The following is a 23360-nucleotide window of genomic DNA, read 5'->3' as shown; positions in this document are numbered from 1 at the left end:
AAAGTCCCAATCTTATTAACCTCTCTTCATGTGGAAACTGTTCCATACCCATAATTTTTTGCCCTTTTCTGAACTTTTTCCAGTTCCAATATATATTTTATAAGCTGGGGCGACCACATCTGCATGCAGTATTCAAGATGTGGGCATACCATGGATTTATATAGAGGCAATATGATATTTTCTATCTTATTATCTATCCCTTTCTTCATGATTCCCAACATTCTATTGGCTTTCTTGACTACTGCTGCACATTGAGTGGATGTTTTCAGAGAACTATCCACAATGACTCCAAGATCTTTCTTGAGTGATAGCAATTAATTTAGACCCCATCATTTTATATGTATAGCTGGGATCATGTTTGCCAATGTGCATTACTTTGCATTTATCAACTCTGAATTTCATCTGCCATTTTGTTGCCCAGTCACCCAGTTTTGTGAGATCCCTTTGTAGCTCTTCACAGTCTGCTTTGGACTTCACTATCTTGAGTAGTTTTGCATCATCTGCGGATTTTGCCACCTCACTGATTACCCCTTTTTCCAGATCATCTATGAATAAGTAGAATAGTACTGGTCCCAGTACAGACCTCTGGGGGACACACACCCCTATTTAGCTCTCTCCATTCTGAAAACTGACCATTTATTCCTACCCTTTATTTCCTATCTTTTAACCAGTTACGGATCCATGAGAAGACCTTCCCTCTTTTCCCATGACAGCTTACTTAGCTTAAGAGGCTTTGGTGAGGGACCTTGTCAAAGGCTTTCTGAAAATCTTAAGTACACTATATCCACTAGATCCCCTTTGTCCACATGTTTGTTGACCCCCGCAAAGAATTGTAGTAGATTGGTGAGGCATGATTTCCCTTTTAGAAAAACCATGTTGACTCTTCCCCCAACAAATTATGTTCATATATGTGTCTGATAGTTTTGTTCTTTATTATAGTTTCAACCAGTTTGCCCAGTACTGAAGTCAGGCTTACCCTCCAGTAATTTCCAGGATCATCTCTGGAGCCCTTTTTAAAAATTGGTGTCACATTAGCTATCATTTGGTCAGAAGCTGATTTAAATGTTAGTTTAAGTTAACCACAGTTGTTAGTACTTCAGTTTCACATTTGAGTTCCTTCAGAACTCTTGGGTGAATCCCATCTGGTTCTGGTGACTTATTACTGTTTAATTTATCAATTTGTTCTAAACCTGCTCTAATGACACCTCAATCTGAGACAATTCCTCTGATTTGTCACCTAAAAAGAATGGTTCAAGTTTGGGCATCTCACTCATATCCTCAGCCGTAAAGACCGATGCAAAGTATTAATATATTTTCTCCACAGTGGTCTTATCATCCTTGAGTGCTCCTTTATCATCTTGATTGTCCAGTGGTCCCACTGGTTGTTTAGAAGGCTTCCTGCTTCTGATGTACTTAAAAAAAAAAATTCATTAAAGGAACAGGGATTAACTGTAGTCATTGAATTAAATTGATTATTTCAAATCAGTCTGGGAAAATTTTCAAATATGCCTAAGTGAAAGTGGCTGGAGCTTAAATTCTTACTCGCCTAAGTCTCTTGAAAAGGAGACAACAGTCTCCTAAGTTACTTAGGCTGTCCTTTAAATTGTTGAAACTAGTAGATCTCATCCCTTCCCGCCTCATTTTTATTCATAGACTGGAAGAGAATATGTTTCCTTGCTTTAATTCAAAGTTGAGAAATCAATTGGTAGTTAATCAGACCTAATGAAAAAAATATTCTTTCTCTGTCTTCAGAAGAGGCAAGAGCTGTCAAAAAGCTGGGCTAGTACTTCAACAAACTCTCAAACTGTAGTTCCAGGGTCTTAGCTTGTGACTTTCTTTAAATCATCATCAACAAACATATCCTGCTTGAATGGTTTGCCTCCAACCAGGAAGTTTATTATGGCTGGCATGATTATTAGATGCCCAAGTCATAGCAGCAGCATCTTCTTCAGCAGTTAGGCATCTAGCTTGGCACTTTGGATTGAAAATATTGGCAAGAAAATGAGGTGGAGTAAGTGCCTGATTCATCTGCTTCTTTACTGCTTGCAGTTGAACTTTGTTAGTTGGATATTTCTTTCTTCAGTTTCTCTTAAAGTTCTTTCCAAAATTCAGCAGCACCAGAAATACAGCAGCAATCTTTCTGCAGCTTGTCCAAGGCTATGGAAATAGGTTTCAGTATATTCAGCAGATCTTCGCAATTTCTCTTTAGTCCAGTGTTGTTGATGACTTTGGCTGTGACAATTCCACGTGTTTTGACACAATTTTCTTCACAAATAGTCATCAGTATAGGCCAGTTCTTGATAAATTGCTCAGAACAGCCAACCACTGAATTCCATTTTACTTCTTGGGGGACAATTTGTTTGGATCCTCCTGTTCTTTTCAGTGAAGCTGAAGCAAAGTGGTTGTTATGGAAGTATTTTTAAAATTTCAACAACATTGTCCTTTATTCCTGAAATTGTATTTAAGTCTTTGGTTAAAAGATACATTGAATGAACACTGCATCCATATGTTGTAAGTTTCAGGTTCTCTTCATTATCATCTTCTAGATTTCTTCCCATCTTTGTTACATTTGCAGTATTGTGTGACAAAGCTATGCTCTTGGTATGTGAATTTTTGTTCAGTTTCTTATATCGTTTACTGCTATTTTTTTTCGGTATTCTGCTGTATGGGCATTTCCTGTTATATCAGTTGTTTTTGTAAGATAGACAAGCCCATTTTCTGTTGTGTCACAAGCATATATTACTGGATGGCTCCACCCATCAAGACTCAGATTAACGACTTTCCTGTCAATGTTTTTTTGCATGTTCAATTTCCTTCTCATATGTTTATCCAGCAGTGTCTGCTCTGCCAGGGTAGTGTGTAGCCTGATCGTAATGATCCAACCATGTCAATGAAAAGCTTGTTTTGAACAAGGTGAAAGGGAGAATTTGTTTAATAAATGAACTCAGCCATTTTTTCATCTGTGGAGTCTTGCTGGAATTTGCTGGTCCTGATTTTGAACTCATCCATGGCCTTACTGGATGATGAAGAAGGTCTTTTTTTTTTGGTACAGGTATTTTACTGTCTGAGACATGTTTAGTTGCAGCACTGCTGGTGATACCGGGAGATGACTCTGAAGCTGTGGACATTGCAGATCATGGATGTTCATGACCCTTCATGTCTCAGACCCTGAAACAAAGTTGTGTGTAAAAAAAAATAAAAAGTCACTCTCATTCGGAGTATATCTTAGAGCACTGATTTAAAAAATGAGATTGTGAAGGAAAGATTCCTCCTGCTGCAGCTGTTTGTGCCACTATTTAAAAGATTTAATTTGTTTTAAACCCAGTTTTATAGGGAATATAATGAATCATAAACAGACTTAGATAATCCTTAAACCCTTATCTCTAGCAACATACCAAACAGCTTGAAAAAACCCACATTTTTCAATGTTAAAATTCATAAATACCTAATAAAATTTTCTTTTGAACAGGAAATTTTTACCGAGGATGTTTGATTATATTGAGCAATAAAAAATCATTCAGAAGTCCAGCAGTAACAGTAAAAGTAAAATTCATAAATATTCCCATAGCAAACTAACATACCAGTTATTTTTAACACAAACATTTTGAAATTAATAAGTAATCCACCCAAAACACAAATGTATAACAATAATCTAAGTTCGAGACTGGTGGATGAGGTAATATCTTTTATTGGGCCACTTCTGTTGGTGAAAGAGAGATGCTTTCGAGCTACACAAAGCTCTTTTTCAAGTCTGGGAGTATTTTCTATAAATATTGAAGAGTATCTGAAGAAGAGCTCTGGGTAGCTTGAAGGCGTGTCTCTTTCACCAACAAAGGCTGGTCCAATAAAAGATACTACCTCACCCACCTTGTCTCATATCCTGGGACCAGCATGGTTACAATAACACTGCAAACAATAATCTAAATAACCGTTTACTGGCACAGTAAGACATGGTAAGCATTTCTTTACAGAAAATAAGTTTACTACCCAATTGATCCAGATTGTTCAGACATGGCCACCTCCTCTTCCTCCTCCTCATTGTCTTCTGGTTTGTCCTGATGTTTCATTTTGACAACCAGGCCTTGCAGCTCTGTGCTGTATGGTTTACCTTGGACATGTGTTCCTTTATTACCCAGAGATACAGGAATTTTTTGAAAATATTCTCAAATAGGGTCTTTTTTACGACCTGAGGGCATGGCAGTTTTTTCCTCCAGTTCCCAGATGCTGAAATCAACACCAGAGTCTGCACTCAGACAAATGTCCTTTCTTCCCACAGTGTTCTGCTTTGAGACCAATGTTGCTCCTTCCCAGTTGAACATCGTGCTCCTTCTCTCTTGTTACATAACAACTCCACCCTACCCCCAGGAAAAAAAAAGAACAAATAACAATCCAAGACTTCTGCTCATGTGACTTACGTGCCTTTTGCGCTGCAGAATTTTATTTGTTTAGAGACAGAGGGAAACATTTGAGAAATCAACAGATTTCTGTTTGTTTAGGCAGAGGAAGGCCATTTCCTTGAAGTGCCCACAACCATCCAGAATCAAGGCCTGGTAGTTACTGGGCAGATCAGTGTTTTTCCATGATCTGGAGAGTATTTCCGTGGGGGAGAAGCTATAAAACAGGAGTGTGAGACTGCCCAGGTGCGCTCAGTGGCTGATTCTACTGAGAGACATGATGGTGTTTCCTGGAGTTAGAGGCCAGGTCCCAATGCCTGCGATGACTTTGCCAGTCTCTTGCACAAAAATCTTCAATTTTATCCAACCTGGTCCTTCAATCAGGTGTCAAGCATCTTTCTGCACAGGGCATCAGTCTGGAATGCTGTTCAATAACCACATCTTAGGCAAGTTTAGATGTGAGTTCAACATATATACAAAATGGGGGGCATAACTGGATGTGCATATCCCAGTCTGTCACTGATTGTACAGAACATTAGTAAAATCACTTGAAACAGCAACACAGTCACTAAACTGTAATTTTAACTCTTTCAGGGGCAAGATGGTTTTTATGTTTGGGATTAATCACCAGGGCAATCTATCACTGCAGCAGACAGGCTTGAGCCAACAATTTATACATTTTTCCCTTTGGTCTGCAGGTAGCAGATAAAGGTTTCTGCACGCTCTGCAATATCTACTTTATCATCATATTGTAAATGGCAAATTATTGGCAAAGATAGTGATAGTCATAAAGCAAATCAACTATGTTAATTATTTTAGTCACAGTTCCTTGGTGTGGTTGTGAAAAACACGATTGCCTATTGTTTGTTCAGGGGAGAAGAGTACTTGCATTTTCCTTTGTTGACTGGGGAAAAGTTAATGCTAGAAAGCTGGGGATTTTTTAAATCAATTTAAAAGTCAGAGATCTTGTGGGGAAACTTTGAAATTCTCACATTCCTAAGTGATCATTTCCCTTTCCTATCCTCTCGGAATACATTGTGTGGTAACATAATAACTGTAAAAATGTTATTTCTTTGCATATATCTCATTAATAACTTGTAATAATGATATTCCATTTATATTGACACTGTATAATAATCTAAAATGTAGTACAAATACAGTGATAGTTTCTACTCATCTGTGTATTAAGATGCTAAAAGATCACTTTTCTGAGACCCTGTTTGAACTGTTGTCAATTGTAATTGGCTGTGTTCTTGTAAAATATTCTAAATTTACCTAATTTTCCACTTAATAACATGAAGGCACAGATACTCATACATAATTCGAAGGCTGATCTTGATCCCTATAAATAAGCGCTGGGTAAAACTTTTATAAATGTTAAGATTTGTAGCATACAAGATATAGCTGAAAGTTGTCAGCCATGCTTCAATGAAGCATTAAAGCTCATTCCATTCAAAGAAATGGAACAAAGTATTTATAGTAGTCATCTCATTTTTATTTTTTGTATTTTCTTGTATCTGTGATTCTTTCATGCTGTGCAGCATTTGAGTGTATAATCATCTGCTTCTATTTTTGTTCAAAGTTAATAGGGGAGAAGAAGGAAAAGAGCTCAGCATTGAGTGTTTTGCATATGAATGGAGTAAAGTTTAGGATAAGAATCAAGCAAAGAGTAAGGCCACATCTTCAGGCAGCATGCTATGTCAGCAGCATTAGTCTTTTGTGTAATATGTAATTGCATATGTTTTAAATATATTTTATTTGCCACATAGCCTGCGCTTGCTTGTTTAGAATTATTATTTATTGTGGTTGTTACGGTTTATTATGCCAAGAATTGTTTCACATGTATGATTGAGTATGATGGTTTTCAAGGCTTTTTGGTGCTCCACCCACATAGCATCAAATCTTATGTTTTTAAAAATCCTTTGGCAGTTATTGGTCAAAAATATTGATGTTCATGTGTAGTGAACTGTGTTTATGAATAAAATTCGTTAAAATTTTTTTGGGGGGTACCCAAAAGCTTAATTCCATTTTATGGACTAATGCAGAACAAAATCTTTGTGTGTTTTTTTTTTTAAATGAAGCCATGCTTGAGTTACAGAAATGCAAAAGGGCTCAAAACATTAATATGTTTCTAACTTAAAACAGTTCAGCAGATTTTTTTGGAGGAAAGAATGAGATTTGCTTCAAATTCAAGAAGTACGATTCCAATTTTGAGTATGAAGCAAATTTTTACAAGAACCTTATAAATTTATTAAATTTGGAAATAGAGGTACTTCATTGGAAAAGATGGCATATCTAACCGTATTAGACTGAGATTAGCGGGTTGAAGATTGCACGTTCTTCATTAAGGAGTGGATTCAATTTTTAAAAAATCGTCGTCTTTGCCACCTAAGTCCCTACAAGGCCTCAAATGTGCTGGAAAATGAAGCTTTCTGGTAAAGCTTTGTATGGCCTCCAGAATTTGGAAGCCAGAAAGATTTTATGCACAGCATGCGTGAATCCAGCCGTAAGAAATGGTAACATTCACATGTAATAGATTATCTCTGATACAGTTAAATTATCCTGGAAATATTTCTTGTTTTATAGCCAGGGTAGAGTCTGGGATGAAGTCAAAATAAAGCGTGTTCTGGTTATGACTAAGATATTTTAGAGCATTAAATCTCCTTTCATTGGTATGTAATGCTATGCAGTCTCATCTTCCCCAAGTAGGCATTTGCAAAAGGTCGGTAGACCAGTTTTATTTTGAGTGCTTCATGTGTTGCTCTTGTGCCTCTTTATTAGGCATTGACCATGTGCTTTACACTTACTAAGCACATGGATACATTCCCTACCCCGAGGCATTTGCAATCTTATTGATTGTATGAGAAGAAGTAAATCTGTTGTCTAATACAAGGGTATCTAATGAAGACTGAAAAAAACTGCAATCATTAGAAGAAATTGTTAGTAAATCTAAATCTTTATTGCCGTCTTCTGGCATTGTAACATGGCAGTGGCTTTGATTTAACCTACAGACATTCTTTGTTGTATGTTTTCAGTGCTCTGAGATGTATGGGCAGAGGATGAAAATCCTGGTTTGTCCTCTGAAAACAGGAATGGTAAAATTCTTATCTAAAAGTAATCTTTCTGCACAAGAGTAGTGAAAATGGGCAGTTTATCCCACTTTGCAATATTCAGTCAACTGTAGAGAGTTTGCCTCTGATTATGTAGCATTTGTCATTGAGTGGTTGATGGGGTGGAGGAAGAGGAAGAGAGAGTGAGCGAGAGAGAGAGAGAGCATGCAATATTGCTCTAGGAAAGGGTATGTCTTTAGTACTTCTAGGTTTGGAAATAATCTCACTGAAGAGATAAATTTTATTGACCAACTTTTGAGAAGTGGAAAAATGCCATAGTCTAGAAGTCTGCTGCGAAGTCACATCACACAATTTATTTACTATGAAATTGCTTAACTGCATATTTTTTCATCCTGTTTCAGGAAACTCTTCATTTCAGAAAACAGAAATAAAATGATCAAAAAACCTCAAACACTGTTTAACTGTGTGTAGAACTGTACAAGGGGCTTTAATTAGAAATAATGGGGTGAAATCAAATGAAAAAATTTAGCTAAGTAACAAGAAGAGCTTCCTAACGTAATCTCTTAGACTGTGGAGTAGACAGTCATTGCATTTCATTGCATTTCAAACTAGACTGTATAGAGTGCTAGGGAATGTTATTGTTGGCAACTGTCCTGTCGTATCAGAGTAATGAAATGGAATGGACCAGATAACCTAGAAGGTCTTTCCATCTCTGATTTCTGTTATATGAAGAGTAATAAGTTTAGACAATACAAAGCTTTTTCATCTAATGGGAATTATATTTAAAAAATGTGTATTCTTGAATTTATCACTCATTGTTAAAGACCTTTCACTCTAAATATACAATTATTAGATAATAATTTGACATTAAACAGTAGAAAGACCACCCCCCAAGATGTTAAAGCTGTCAGAAAGATAATTATGGTAAAGATTAATAGGTGTTTCTTTTCTTTTTCTTTTTTTTTCAAAAGGTCAGTATTATTTGATGCTGGATGCCCAAACGCACATCCTTGGAGAGAATTTCAGGGGGGAAAAGTTTTTAGGCTTTCTTTGGCAATTTCTCTTACTCTGGTCAGGCATCTCAATTTACATGTCAAGATATCTGTTTTTATTTAGTCTTTGGTGGTGGTTATATTTTACAGAGCTGTTGAGTATTGTTTTGTGGGGAAAAGCTTTTAACTTAAAGGCAAACTCCCCTCTTGCAGTACTGATCAGAATGCTGGAAAGTTGCCATTCCAGAAAGGGTTGCTTCATGGATTTATACATTAAAAACAATTGTTTGCCACTGAAATGATCTATAATGATATACGTGTGGAAATTTAGCAGCTTTTAAGTAAAGAAGTATAATTTAAATCCTCTTTTAAAATGATACCTTAAGGTATGCGGGCCCCAAATATGACCTTCCTTTACTTTTTCTGTTTTCAAAGACCATCTAGTTATCTTTCTTTATATAAAACAAAACCCTCCCCAATTCTTTTCCTAAATATTAAAAAAATCAATATCAGAACTCCAGAACTCATCAACAAACCTTCAATAACAAATCAGTATATGAGAGTCATGGTAGAGGGAATAAAATAGTAATTGAAGCTTTCATTTCAAAGCTTCTAAGGAGTTACCATAAGCAGTGAATACTATTTTTTTTTTTAAAAAGTACTGTTGACTACCTTAGGAATCTTATGGTTAATGCTCTGAACTACCAGATGAGAGACCTGGGTCCTATGAATCTATGATCCTGAGCTAGCAGAGTAGAGAATGACGGACAGGAGGGAGTACTAAACCTCTGAGTTTGTGTCTACATTAGGGAAATTTAGGAAGAATTGCCAGTAGTGTGCTACTAATTTAGTTGCACTGACAACAACCCTAGTGGCTCCTAGCTTCCAGTGTTTTTTCAATCATGTCAATTAAACCCGTTTAGCCATTGAAAAGGTTGGAGCCTTATGCACAGTAGGGCAGCCACTGGCACAACTAAACTGCTGGTAGCAGTATCAGAGGGAATTTTTTTCTAAAGTTCCTTAATATAGACAAAGGCCTGAGAAGAGAAGGGCACATACATAGCTACCCCTTTGATGGATCTAGGAACAATGTTCATGTGTTGTGACTGAAGTCCCATCTAGTCCTTGACTAGTGAAAACTTGTTGCAGAGTAAGGGTTTATCTATGTGGGGAAATTGACTGTAATAACAGTTGCAGAATAAGCTACTTTGGAATAGCTCCTCAGGTGGACACTGTTCCAGAATAAAAGTCATTTTATTCCAGAATAATTACTCCATTTTGGAAGTGTGTGAATTATTCTGAAATAAAGTTACTTTTATTCTGGAATAGAGTGTCCTCATGAGGTATTATTCTGGTCAGTTTTCCCATATAGACAAGCCCTAAGAGTGGGGTTAGGTTATAACCTTGGGGAAATGGATGCTTAAACATACAAGCCCTCCATCCAAAAAACAAATTTATGGTCAAGATAATTGGTTCTCTTCTGCCTGTGTTTCAATAAAGTAGTGGAAAATGTAACAGTAAATTGTTTCAACTTTCCATTTTCTCCCAAAATGACTTACATAGTTATTTATGCAGGTCATAATGTCAGCAATGATCTTTCTGGCCATCTGGGGTGGTGGACCTTGCCTGTACCACATCTGCCTTGTTTGTATGCCTATCCTTTGTACTCTACCATTGTATCTTGTGCTTCTATGGTATGTTTTTTGTTCAGTTTGTTTTACTTGGCAGGTCCACTGAACATGGAGTCGGGTAGACTTCAAAGTCATCTCTTCTGTCACTGAATATGAGGCTGGGAAGTGGGAAAATTCCAAGAGACACGGGAGGGGTGAGGAGGAGGAGGGGGCAGAGGAAGGAGGTTTTGACAGAGGAATACATGGGAAAGGCAGGTAGTGAGGGAAAAGTGTAGGCCACAAGATAGGGATAGAAAAGGGCAAGAAATGTTACAATGCTGGCACCTAGATGCTACCACGATGAGTTCATTATAAATACATGACAAGAGGGTGGTGCTGTTCTGGCCTGTAATTGTAGACAAATAGAAAAGAATATTCATTTCAAAGAGACAACAATTAATAACAATTTGAAGAAATAAAAAATAATTTTCTTTGAATATAAATGTATACTTCAAATGAGAATTTTGGCAGCACTTTGTACTTCCCTGCAGTCCTTTCTTTCCTGTGCTTACTTATCCTTCAGTGTTAGATTTGGTGCCCTTTTATTGGGGGAAAAAAACCCAACCCTGTGTGCTTCAGTTATTGGGAGAATCAAGGTTGTAAGCTAATTAGTGTACTTTTAAAAAAATTATTTATTTCAAGGGGCACAATCTCTTTGTTTAATATGACACCTAGAAGAGACTCTCAATAGATAATTCTAACAGCAAATCCATAAAAAAATCTTTTAATACTTGACTCTCGTATCTCTCATGTTTTATCGCTTAGAGTTTTTTGTTAATCTCTTACAATGTCACCTGCTGGTGGATACAGAGAAATGCATTTTTTTCTGCAGTAGAAAGCTTTTAAAAAAATCACTTAGTAGCAACTTGCTTGATTAGAATTGTTCTCAGTTGTGTACTTCTAACTCTGAAAGTACAGAAAATCCAGTATCAAATTCATAAAGGGGATATGACAGTCAGGGTCCTGACACCCCAAGGGGAGAACAGAGGGTGGTATGAACCACAAAGAGTAAGCAATTGAAACAACTGGTTGTATATGATGTTGTTCTGTATAAAAATATGTCAGGTAAGATCTTTTATGAAAGCTTGTAATGTTCTGAACTTGATGGTCATAAGATATGTATTCAGATAGTGTTATGAATGTCTGTATAAAGAATACAATATTGCTTGACCCAGCCACACCTCCACTCAGCTGCTGCTGAACGGCCAGAACTGCAGTACCTTCCTTGGCTGATAGGGCGGCTCTTGCCAAGTCCTTCAACAAAGTACAGGAATGGAGTCGCTGCCCACTACCACTCTGATTGTTCTCAGGGGCATAATGAAGAGTATCTATGGTCTTAACACCCTCTACCCCCAAAACATTGGCACTGGAGGACTTCATTCAGCCATAGTTAGACTATTCAGATTTCCTTGTGATTCCAGGAAATTGAAGCTTTTCTCATCTGAAGTCAATACATAAGGCAGCTTGAACCCATTCTTATGAGCTACATGATTTGTTTTGGAGTTTGGGAGCTACATTTTTATAGAATAGATAAATGAGAGTTAGCATTTTTGTTTGGGTAATTTACTATTTAATTTGGAATGAAAATGTCCCTGATTGAATAAGAACAAGATGTTTAACCACCTTCTAGGGCAGAGACTGTTCGGTCAGCATAAAATGAAAAACTTCTAAAAATACTACTGACCTCTCAGTCCCTTCTGAGATGGTGTTTGAAAGGTTGTCATGTTTCTTCTGGACTCTTAATGGTACAACGTATATATGGTAACAAGAAAGATCAAAGGTTCTGTTCTGTTCTTGGAAGTGCACTTTTATCACATCATTATGAATTTATAGTCTAGTAATATATAATGTTTTTTCCATTCCTGCATTTTGCAGTTGGTTTGTATAGTGTCATAGGTTGGCAGCAGAAGAATTCAGTTTTTCATGATTTTTTTGGCATGAAAGGGTTACTGTTCACATTTCCTGTGTAATTCCTTCTGATCTTGCTGGGCTGCAATTACTTTCTTGATGATAAACATTCCCAGGCTCCTATAACCTTCTAGCCTGCTTGCACTGGCCAAGTTTGTCCCAGGTGATCATGTGGGCGAACCTCCTGTTTTTAAGGATAAAAATCTCTCCTCCTTCCTGTGTAAGATAGGCTAAATGCTCATTCCTTTGCTGTGCAATCCCAGAAGAAAACCCTTTTAAAAGTAATAATAAGGTAGCACATTAGTCTTTTAAAGTCAGATTTTGCAGCCAAGTAGTTGACAAATCAATGGGGGGGGAAGGGGGGTTCGAATTTTTTGAATCCTGTTTGATTGATTTCTGGTTCACATTAGAGATTATCTTTTCTTCTTAAACAAGTTTGGAAAATAGGTTGTGATACCAAAAGAAGGCAGATTTTAACTGTGGCATTTCATTTTTGCCCTAATTTGTCTACTCATTTTAAGCTGCCTAGAATATAAAAGTGTTTAGTTGAAACTGGGATTTTCATTTCTTTTGTATTCTTTGCAGAAACTGCATAGTTTTCAGAAAAAGGGGGGATATTACTTACTTCTACCTTTCTTCATGTAGTTCAGCTAGTCTACAGTACCCCTAAGTTTTCATGTTATACATTATGAGCTGTAAGGATTCAATCATTTTTTCTTTTTAATTTTTTTAAATGGGTATAGTACTGGTGAAGAATGCTAGATTCAGAGCCTTGAAGACCGAAGTCTTCTGTTTGTCCACAGAACTGCTGCAGAAAGGTCAGTGGTATTACAAGCTTCCCTAGACTATCTCACAACTGCTCGGCAACCCTGATTTAGAGGGACTTGCCTGTAGGGGTGAGAATGGAGTTTGCTCTCCATGCCCTTCATTCAGTTTGGGAGGCTGCCAATAAGGGCATGAAGAGTGGTGGTGTTTTTTTGTGATGTGAACACTTGTTCACTGAGAACTGTGAATTCAGACGACCAGCTCATTATTTTTATGTCACTTAATAGCTGTCAGACAGTAGCAGCTTTGTCTTTGGGGATCATGTGTGAATCAGTAAACTAAGAAATAAAGAAGCCCACTTTATTAGTAGCATTTTTTCACAGTAAGTTGTTTACTTCCCCTTTTTATATCCTGAGTTATAGATAGATGTTCACTGGTTTAAATATCAATAAAGTTATATACTAGATGCTTCAGTGCACCTTGGATTGAATGAGTTGTGCCAAATTCTCGTTCCTTATTCATATGAGTAATCCAACTACTGCCCAATTATGGACACAACTGTCATCACAACTTTTTAGTCTCATGTTTATCTGTTCATGTTTTGTACATCTATAGCTTGTTATCCATTTAATTGACTGCTGCTGTTTTTGTTTTTACGTAATTCATATTCATAGATTTGAAGACCAAAGGGGACCATTATGATCATCTGTTCTGACCTCTTGTATAACACAGGCAATAGAACATATTTTTTAGAGAAACATCCAATCTTGATTTAAAAATTGTCTCCAGTGCAAAAAGGCAAACACACAGTGGAGAACCTGGTGGTGTTTTCTAGAAAAACAGTTGCACAAAAAGTAGAAGTAAACTCAAAGCAGCTACCTTTGTATTGTGACTAAAAATAGCTTCTTTGAGTAGAAGGTGTGTTGGGTAGGGAAGGGTTGAGGTGATGGTCTGCTCTGCTGATCCTTTTGTTGGTTTAAGTTAAAGCAGCCTCTAACGGCCCTAGGCTTCTCTAACTCATGCAGATCCAGGGAGTTCCAGGGAAGAATTGAGCCCATCGTCTTCAGTGTTCATTGCAGGAAACAAGTTTAATTTATTTGAAATCATTTAACAACTATTCTCAAGTTAAAAAAATAATTTGTGTTGTGTTTTTTCAAGCTTTTACACAAATATAATTAATTGAGTTTCGTGCATAAAGGGTACAAGCCCTCCACTTAAGCAGACATGTAAATTACCGTTATGACAATGTGCATAAATATATCTAAAATAAAACAGCAACAGTGTTTAAGTCATTTCACTTATCTAAGGCAAAGGTGTCTCACTTACATTTTTATTGCTCTTTTGAAACTAACATTTAAACAGTTTTACACATATACATCAGGTGTAATAGCACTTTTTGCTTGTAGGTACTTTCAAGTTCAGTGAAACCCACAAAAATTTAATTACATTTCAGGTAGCATCTTCTGATAAGATTTTTAGAAGGCTGTTTTTATGTTACTTTGATTTTTCTGAGAGACTTAATCATTTTTACCATGGAAATTAGTTACTATCCTAATATTGATTATTACTGCTCTTTTTATTGTCAGGACTCAAAAAAGGAAAGGATATAACACTTTTGCATCATACTTACTCCATTTTCTCTGGTTTGGGGGGAAACTATACTGTCAATGGTCTGGTGCTGTCAAAACTATGGAACGTGTGTTGGAAATCATTGCTGATGGACACCCCAAGTGTTACAAGAGACATCTTGTCATGCTTTTTTGAGTTATAATACTAAACAAATTCTTCACAACAGTGTTTGATATTAGACGTGTGGCTACAGTTTTAACCAACATGAAAAATATTTCAACATGGCACCTTTCAGGATATGCAAGTGATTTCTTTCGCATTTCATTGTAGCACTTCACATCCATACCCATATCAGTTTTAACATACAATTTTAATTTGTTCCGTTCACTTTCTTTTAAGAAAGTGCCTGAACTTTGACTAAATCTAGAGAGTTGTTCTTACCTGTGACAAAACAGATAGGAAGAAAAAATACTCAAGCATCACTGATGGAATTGCAGACTGATGCACACAAAACTGAGAGTCTGTTTATAGCCTTGGAATATTTTTGACTCCTAGATCAGGGGTCTCCAACCTTTTTATGCACATGATCACTTTTTGAATTTAAGGTCAACCCAGGATCTACCTCGCCCCTTCCCCGAGGCCCCACCCTGCTCACTCCATTCACCCCTCCCTCTGCTCACTCTCCCCCACCCTCACTCACTTTCATCGGGCTGGGGCAGGGGTTTGGGGTGCAGGCTCTGGGCTGGGACCAAGGGGTTCGGAGTGTGGGAGGGGGCTCCGGGCTGAGCCTGGTGCAGTAGTGAGGTGTCCTGCACTGGGAGGGAGTTTGGGTGCAGGTGTCATGTGGTCACACTGCATCTAATCTCATAGAATCCACTGGATATTTCATGAGTTTTACTTTTTATTAGTGTCATTTTTGGTTTATAGATCCTAAATCCTTCAGGGATTGTCACAAATCACTGTAACGATTCTCAACGGTGGGGTGTGCATTGGCTGAGCCTGGGGCAGGGGGCTGGGGTGCAGGAGTGTGAGGTGCAAGCTCTGAGAGGGAGTATGGGTGCAGGAGGGGGATTCAGGCTGATGCAGAGTGTCGAGGTGCAGGAGAGGGTGAGAGGTGCACGCTCTGGAAGGGAATTTGGTGCAGGAGGGGGCTCTGGGCTGGTGCAGGGGATTGGGATGCAGGAGGGGGTGAAGGGTGTGGGCTCTGGATGGGAGTTTGGGTGCAGGGGGGGCTCTGGGTTGGGGTAGGGGTTTGGGATATGGGACAGGGTGCAGGGTCTGAGAGGGAGCTTTGGGTTGGGGTGCAGGAGGAGGTGTGAGGTGCAGGCTCCAGCCAGGAGGTGCTTACCTCAGGCGGTTCCCGGTCAGCGGGGCTCAGGCAGGCTGCCTGTCGTAGCCCCACTCCGCTCCTGGAAGCAGCTGGCTGCTGGCATGTCTCTGCGTGCAGCCCCTGGGGCGGGGGAGACAGTGGGTTGCCGTGCACTGCCCCCGCAGCTCCCATTGGCCAATGGAGCGGCATGGGGCCACGGCAGGCAGGCAGCCTCTGAGTCCTGCTGTACTGCTGGACTTTTAGCAGTCCAGAGATCAAGATCGACTGGCTGAGGCTCCAGGATTGATCAGTCAATTACAATCGACAGGTTGGTGACCACCGTCCTAGTCGATGATGGCAAATGATGGAAAGCCAAATAATGGTGGCAGAAATGCCCAGTTCCATCACAGGAGCCCAGACATTTGCTTCTATCAGACTCAGACTTGACCGTGATGATTCACGTGTACACGAATGGCTGTCTTTTGGCTTCTGGGTGGAGTTTATTGTGTTGGCTTTATAAATCAAAACCTTCTGTGGCCTGGGACCTTCATATTTGAGATACCATTGCACTCATTTCTGTAGTGCTGCATTTGAGGTTAATGGGCAGTGTTGAGAAGGATCCACTTGACTGTAAAAAAGAAGATAGAGTGGTTTCCTCATATTGTCTCATAGCTACGGGGGTACATTTTTTTCCATTAGTATTAAAGGGTGTAAAGAAGGTTGCCCTTCTTCTTCCACTTTCACCCCATGCAGTGAAAATGTAGCCTTTCTGCTGTACTTAAGACACTCTGTACCAGTGGAGGGAGGCAGGTCTTTGCCCTTTATCCGTAAATAATTTAATCTTGTGCATGAGTTACTTTTTCTTTCACATTTCAGACTGCAGTCTTTTATTTTACAATGTGAAGCTAAAAGAAAGGCTGTGCCATCAGTGTCATAGGTCTGCCATTGATCCTCAAGATGTTGACAGCTCCATTTTTTCCTGTTTCTGAACAGTTTATGTGAAGTTTGCACACTCTAGCAGACGTTTCCAACCTCACGAATTCTGCTTGCTGCTCCACTGGATTTTAACGAAGCAAAAATGTTGAACAAGGTACTAGGTGGGCAGTGTCTTGTCTCTTTTAAAAACTAGTCTGTAAACACCCTTGCTCTCCATTACCTCATCAATATATCCAATTTTGTTTATTAACGTTCACAGCAGTTTAACTGTAAAGACCTCAGGTAACTCTTATTTCTAACTAGACTCCAAACACTGACAGCAAGCAAATAACAAAATGATTCTAATATATCTGTAACATCATCTCATGCAGAATCAGGAATTTCATACTCGTTTCTTTCATACTCATTTCTCAAGGGAATCACTCAGATATCACTATTGAGTTTTTGCTACTAGAATTCAGATTCTCTAATTGAAGAAGAGGGCATGCCAACTTCAGTAATGGTCAGGTTAATAATGTATATTATTAGTTCAGTTTCAGAAACTGCAGAAAAAATGCCAGAGTAGTGATTAAAATAGCTCCTTCACAGTCTTAGTTTTCTATTGTCCAGCTGAGAAATTTCTGTGTACTGAGACTTGGTATGTTATTGGGAATCAGCGATTTCAGATGGACTTAGCTGTTGCTAAATTATTGCTGTCAGCAATAATTAGAGGATTTGCCTTTAAAAAAAAAGAAAAAGTTAGAGGCTAAATAGAAACGTAAGCACAGTGTTAGTTTTGAGTGTCCAGGCATTCTTCTGTGCCAAAGAAAAATAAATCTTGTGCTCTTTTTGACATTTGAGAAGACAAAATACTTTCAGAAATTTTACAGTTTATCTGGTTTTTTATTTTGCCTGTTTAATTTGTATGGTTTTTTTAATTGTGTGTGTGTGTTTACAAAATACAAATCTCTACAAATACTTGCTGCCTGGGGTGTTTTACTTATAAAAGTATTTTGCTAGGTGAAAGGAGTGCAGGAAGTAATGGTAAACTGTCAGGGCTATCTAGGAAAAACTCAGATCCTTTATAAACTGTCTTCTGAGAAATCCTTAGAATGAAACTCACTTTTTCTCATTAAAAATATATTTAGTTTGTCCAACCCCTGAATTTTTTCTTGGCTTTTATTAATATCTCTTCCTAATTTCTCCTCAATCACTTATTACTTTCCTTTTTCCATATTGTATAGTTCTTGAGCTTTAGTACTAGTTTGTCTTTTTAGAGAGCCTCCTCTAAAATACTTTTAAAGAGTTTATTGTTTCATGATTTATATGCTATGAAATCCATATCGTACATATTTATGGCTGCTTTCTGGAGGGAGAGTTTCATTTTTGATGTCTAGTGTGGTATTGAATAAGTCTTGTGCTTTCTATAGAATATTTTAAATTTAAAATAAAAGGATTAAATTTGTAAATGTTGTTCCTCAACTGCTTACAAAATTGATCTGTACAAAAGTTTGAATTACAGAAGCGATTATAAAGAAGTTCAACCATTTAACCTTATAAATGAATTTGGTCTTTCTTCTGTAGGTTTTCAGATACTTTTGACTTAGTGTAATATTTGTTGAAGAAAGCAGTTCATTTTGAAATCCTTATAAACAATACATTTATTTGACGCAAAGTAGTCAAAATATAGAAACCTATTTTTGGGAGGTTTTACCTATTCAGCCTCTATAAAGACAATTGTCATTCATGCAACTAAGCATTCGCCAAGAGGAAAACCAACATTAACTTAAGGACAGTGGAATTGAGAGTGGATGTTTGTCATCAGCACTGAAGCAGGTTAACCTTAAATAGAAATATGCAAGATTCTAGCATGATTGCCGACATTTACATGGTATGTATCAAGAGGCTTCCATAAAGTAAGCAAATTTATACAGGTAAAAAATATCCACAAGAGAGAGGTGATAAATGTCTTTGGCACTTATGAGCCACTGTGGCCCCATTCCTCCTCCCCCCTCAAAAAACCCCAAGAAGGGATGGGAGATGAACTTTGGCACATAAAACAGGACTAAATCTTATTTTCCCTTGCACAAGATGATAGCAAAGATTGGTAGCAAGCCAGCCATCAGTATCCATGTAGATCCCAAAAACTGGGATCAACTTTACAAAATATGTCTTGAATTGTTTTTTTAATATATTATTGAAAGGTGCAATGAAGTTTTCATACAAGAAAATGTGCTTCAAAGGAAACATTTGTCTTTTTTTTAGTGAAGACTTTCAATAGTATTCCATTTCATTTCAGAACTTTTTTCTAGATCTAAACTGTTTGTAGTGTGCTAGTGCAATCATCTTCTCAAACTGGAAATTGTACTTCCTGCTTGAAGTATAGACATACCCTTAGCAGGTACTGAAAATTCAGAAGAACGGGACCTAGAATGCGTATGGATCAATGTGCTAACTGATAAATCACAAGACAGATAAATGTCCACATGACATAATGGAAGAGGATGAGCAGCTACTTAAACATCTATTTGTAATGTATAGGATGAAAAAATATGTTATGTGGGATTTCAGTATGGGAAACACATGCTAGAGGTCTCATGCTGCCACTGGTGAAACGTCCTTAGAATTTCTAAAAATCACACATAACTTTCTAATACAAAAACATTGCACTCAACTTGGGGTAATTCTGCATTAGACTTTATTCTGATGGATAAAGCTTAATTGATCACTGAACTAAAAACTGATGGTTCCATTTGTGCAAGTGATCATTGTATTAGCTGTATGTTCAGCGTTTGCTATCAGCTGAAATATAGCCAGAGCATGAGAACTTAAACACTCTGAAGATTACGCAGAACTTCCCTCCTGGCTACATTCCCAACAGTGCCTGAAATCATGAAAACCACTATGTACCGCAAGTGACCACCTCATGTCTCTGGATCTGGCCAGGGAATGGCAAAGTGTCTGGACTTCATCTACCCGTCGAAACAAGCACATTATTACTAACCCAAGAAGCTACCTTCCTGGTTTCAACCTGCCACACAGATTTTGGACTGCATTGAATCACATCTGAACAAACCATGAACAATGTGGCTACTTGAGCCAAAAGCGGAAAATCAAAGAACTCCCCTTCGTGTGACTTCTGTGAGAGCAGTCAGATCATTGAACACATAATGCTGTGCCCCAAATTTAGATTCAAAGGTGAATTGGAAAATGTCCAGTGTCACAAGGGAGGCCTTGGAAATGTCTTATGGACGTACAACTGTGTGTATAGAATGTTACTCTTCAAATGCGCAAGAGAGATTAGATACCCAACAAAATATGCTCTTTGAGTTATGAAAGAAGCCTTCTTTGGTTAAAAAAGCATTCTGGTTAAAAGGTGTGGTGAAAGGTACCAATACAAAATAAAATAATTTTGAAAAATAGAAAAACTGGAGAAGCTGATAGCCATACATACCAAGCAGTTAGAAAATAATCGGTAAGGGAAGCTAAAGGTGTCAGTAAAAATCTATGATCTTTAGAATTAAGGACAACAAGGACTGTGTGTGTGTATCAAACAAAATTCTGTCTGTTATAGGTCCGATATTAGACAAGGATGGTATTATTATTAATCATGATACAGAAAAGGCATAAGTAGTCAATAAATATTTCTGTTTTGATTCAGAAAGAGGTAGGATGGTGTATTATATTTTACAGTGATGATGAAATAATTTCAATCCCATCAGTAATGAGGAAGGATGTTAAACAGCAGCTATTAAACATTTTTAAATCTGCAGTAGTGGCAACCATGGGTAGTAAGACAATTGGCCAAGGAGTTCTCTGAATCATTAATGTTGATTTTAAACAGATCATGGAAGTCCGGGAAAGGGCCAGAGGACTGTAAAAAAGCGAATGTGCCAATATTCAAAAAGTCTAAAAGGGGTGACTCAGGTAACTATAGGCCAATTAGTCTGTCATTGATCTGCAGGAAAATCATGGAACGGTTGATATGAGATGCAATCAGTAAAGACATAAAGAGTGGCAGCATAATTGATGCCAGTCAACGTGGTTTTATGGAAAATAGGTTTTATCAAAGAACGTATCTTTTTTGTTGCAATGAAGTTTGGTTGATAAAGGTAACTCGGTTGACATAATAAACTTATGTAAGGCATTTTTACTTATGCACACTTATGATTAAAAAAATAGCACTATACAAAATCAATGCAGCCCATATCAAATATATTAAAAACTGGTCATAAGAAGCAATTGTAGATGGGAAATTATCATCCAATGGAGATATATCTAGTGGGGTCCCGTAGGTATCTGTTTTTGTCCCAGTGTTAGTCAATATTTTCATCAAAGACCTGAAGGAAATATGAACTTCTTGCTGGTAAAACTTGTAGATGACAAAAAAATTGTGGAGTGACTAAAAAATGATGGGAACAAGTCAGTTATACAGATTGACATGAATTGCTTGGTAAGGTGTCTTATTTGAACAATATGCATTTTAATACACCCAAATGCAAGATAATTAATTTAGGAACAAAGAATGTAGATCTCATTTATAAGATGGAAAATTGTATCCTGGAAGTTGGTGACTCTGAAAAGGATTTAAGGGCCATGGTAGATAACCAATTGAACATCAGCTCATGCTATAGCTAAGATAATGTAAGCAATCCTTGGATATATAAGCAGGGAAATATAAAGTATTATTATTATGTAGTATTATGTAAATTATTGTATTGTGTAGGAATCCTAGTCATATCCTTGGACCCTGTCCAGTTTTGGTCCACCCATTACAGAAGGGATGTGGACAAATTGGAGAGAGTCCAGCGGAAGGCAATGGAAATGATTAGGGGGCTAGGGCATGTGACTTACGAGGAGAGGCTGAGGGAACTGGGGTTATTTAGTCTGCAGAAGAGAAGAATGAGGGGGGATTTGATAGCAGCCTTCAGCTACCTGAAGTGGGGTTCTAAAGAGGATGGAGCAAGGCTGTTCTCAGTGCTGGCAGATGACAGAACAAGAAGCGATGGTCTCAAGTTGCAGTGGGGGAGATCTAGGTTGGATATTAGGAAACACTATTTCACTAGGAGGGTGGGGAAGCACTGGAATGGGTTACCTAGGGAGGTGGTGGAATTTCCATCCTTAGAGGTTTTTAAGGCCCGGCTTGACAAAGCCCTCTCTGGGATGATTTAGTTGGTGTTGGTCCTGCTTTGAGGATCTCCTGAGGTTTCTTCCAACCCTAATACTCTATGATTCTATTATGTTAGGTGTTATACAATAAAATAATAGAATAAAAAGATGTTTTCTGCCTCAAGGGCTTATCATCTAAGTATAAAATGAGACAGTAGATAGGTACAGACAGTCTAGGTGAAGAGTATAAGGAAACAATGAGAATATTGGTCAGCATGGTTAGCAATGGCCTCCACGCACCATGGTCTAGCCGTTGTCAAGTTTTTTTTTATAGACATTGTGGAAAAGAAGTGTTTTAAGGAGTGTTTTGAAGTAGAATGAAATATCTTTGCAGAGGTTTATGGGAAACTCCTCCCAAGAATGAGGGGCAGCATGGGAGGAAGTGTGAAGGTGCTCGTTTGAAAAGTTATTAAGTGGGTGGTGAGGTAGGAGTTGATATCTTGATAGTAAATGAGAGATGGTGGGTAGGATGGGGATTGGCCATAAATGGCTTTGCAAGTGAAGGCAAGTTGCTTATATTTGATGTGATAGAGAAGGGGAAGCCAGTAGAGGGTTTGCAAAGAGAGGGCTGACACGGTCAAAGTGATGGGCTAGGAAAATTATCTTTGCAGGATTTTGAATGGATATAAGTGGAGCAAGATTGCATTTGTCAAGGGCAGAGAAAAGGATGTTGCTATAATTGAAAGGTGAGATGGTGAGAGCCTGGATACAAGTTTTAGCTGTGTGAATGGATGGGAAAGGCTGGGTCTTACAGATGTTGTACTGAAAGAATTAGCAAGATTTAAACATACCTGGATGTGAGAACCTCGAGAAGGTCTGAGTTGAAGATGACACCAGGCTGAATGACAGGCAGGATGGTTGTATCAACAGTGATCAAGAAAGGAGGTGGCAGGAACGGCATGGAGGGAAAGACTGAGCTCTCTTTAGGCACGTTGAGCTTGCGCTGATGGCTAGACATCCATGGATCTGTGAGTCCTCAGAATAGAGAGGGTAGTTAAATTTGTTTGTGGATGAGATTACCGAGAGGGAGGTGATATTGCCTCTGTGTACAGCATCACCATTACTAAAATACTGTGTACAAGTCCAGAGTTTGCACTTCAAAAAGAATGGTGACAGGATTTTGGAAGGTGTTCAGAGAAGAGCTACAAAAATGATATGTAATCTGGAAAACATGCCATATGGTGAGAGATTTAAGAAACTCCATCTGTTTAATTTATCCAAGACAAAATTAAGGTGTGAATTTTTTTTCAGTCTGTAAATACCTACGTGGTGAAGACATTTCTGATGCTAGATGGTACTTTAATGTGGCAGAAAAAAAGCATGAGATCTAATAGGTGGATAATTTTAGGCAAAATTTTTTAACAGTGAGGTTCATTACCCATTGGAATAATTTAGCAAAGAATGTGGTGGATTTTCCATTATTTGAAGTTTTTACATCAAGACTGGATCTCTTTCTAAAGGTTATTCTAAAGGTTAAACAAGTTATGGGCTTGATGCAGAAATTATTGGATGAGGTTCTTTGACATATGTTATGCAGGAAGTTAGATTCAAATGATCATGATGGCACCTTCTGGCCTTAAAATCTGACTCCAAAACTG

At 37.9% G+C, this 23360-nt stretch overlaps 1 protein-coding gene across 15 annotated transcripts in view; it reads left to right on the top strand.

The window, feature by feature from the left end:
* Nucleotides 1–23360, top strand: part of ZNF438 (zinc finger protein 438) — a 94392-nt gene that overhangs the window by 19084 nt on the left and 51948 nt on the right. For 2 of the 15 annotated variants that reach the window (XM_037890942.2, XM_037890940.2), the window contains exon 3: nucleotides 16672–16768. The exons of 10 other annotated variants lie outside the window; for them this stretch is intronic. The gene's annotated coding sequence lies outside the window, so the exon portion shown is untranslated. Of the gene's footprint in view, nucleotides 1–12778; nucleotides 12854–16671; nucleotides 16776–23360 lie in introns of those variants that run through there. 3 more of the 15 variants (XM_037890944.2, XM_037890943.2, XM_043541428.1) reach the window with 3 other exon arrangements.

The sequence above is a fragment of the Chelonia mydas genome, chromosome 2 (assembly GCF_015237465.2).
Source record: "Chelonia mydas isolate rCheMyd1 chromosome 2, rCheMyd1.pri.v2, whole genome shotgun sequence".
NCBI classification, from domain to species: Eukaryota; Metazoa; Chordata; order Testudines; family Cheloniidae; genus Chelonia; species Chelonia mydas.
The sequence above is the reverse complement of the archived record's forward strand: the minus strand, read 5'-3'. Positions and strand labels throughout refer to the sequence as shown.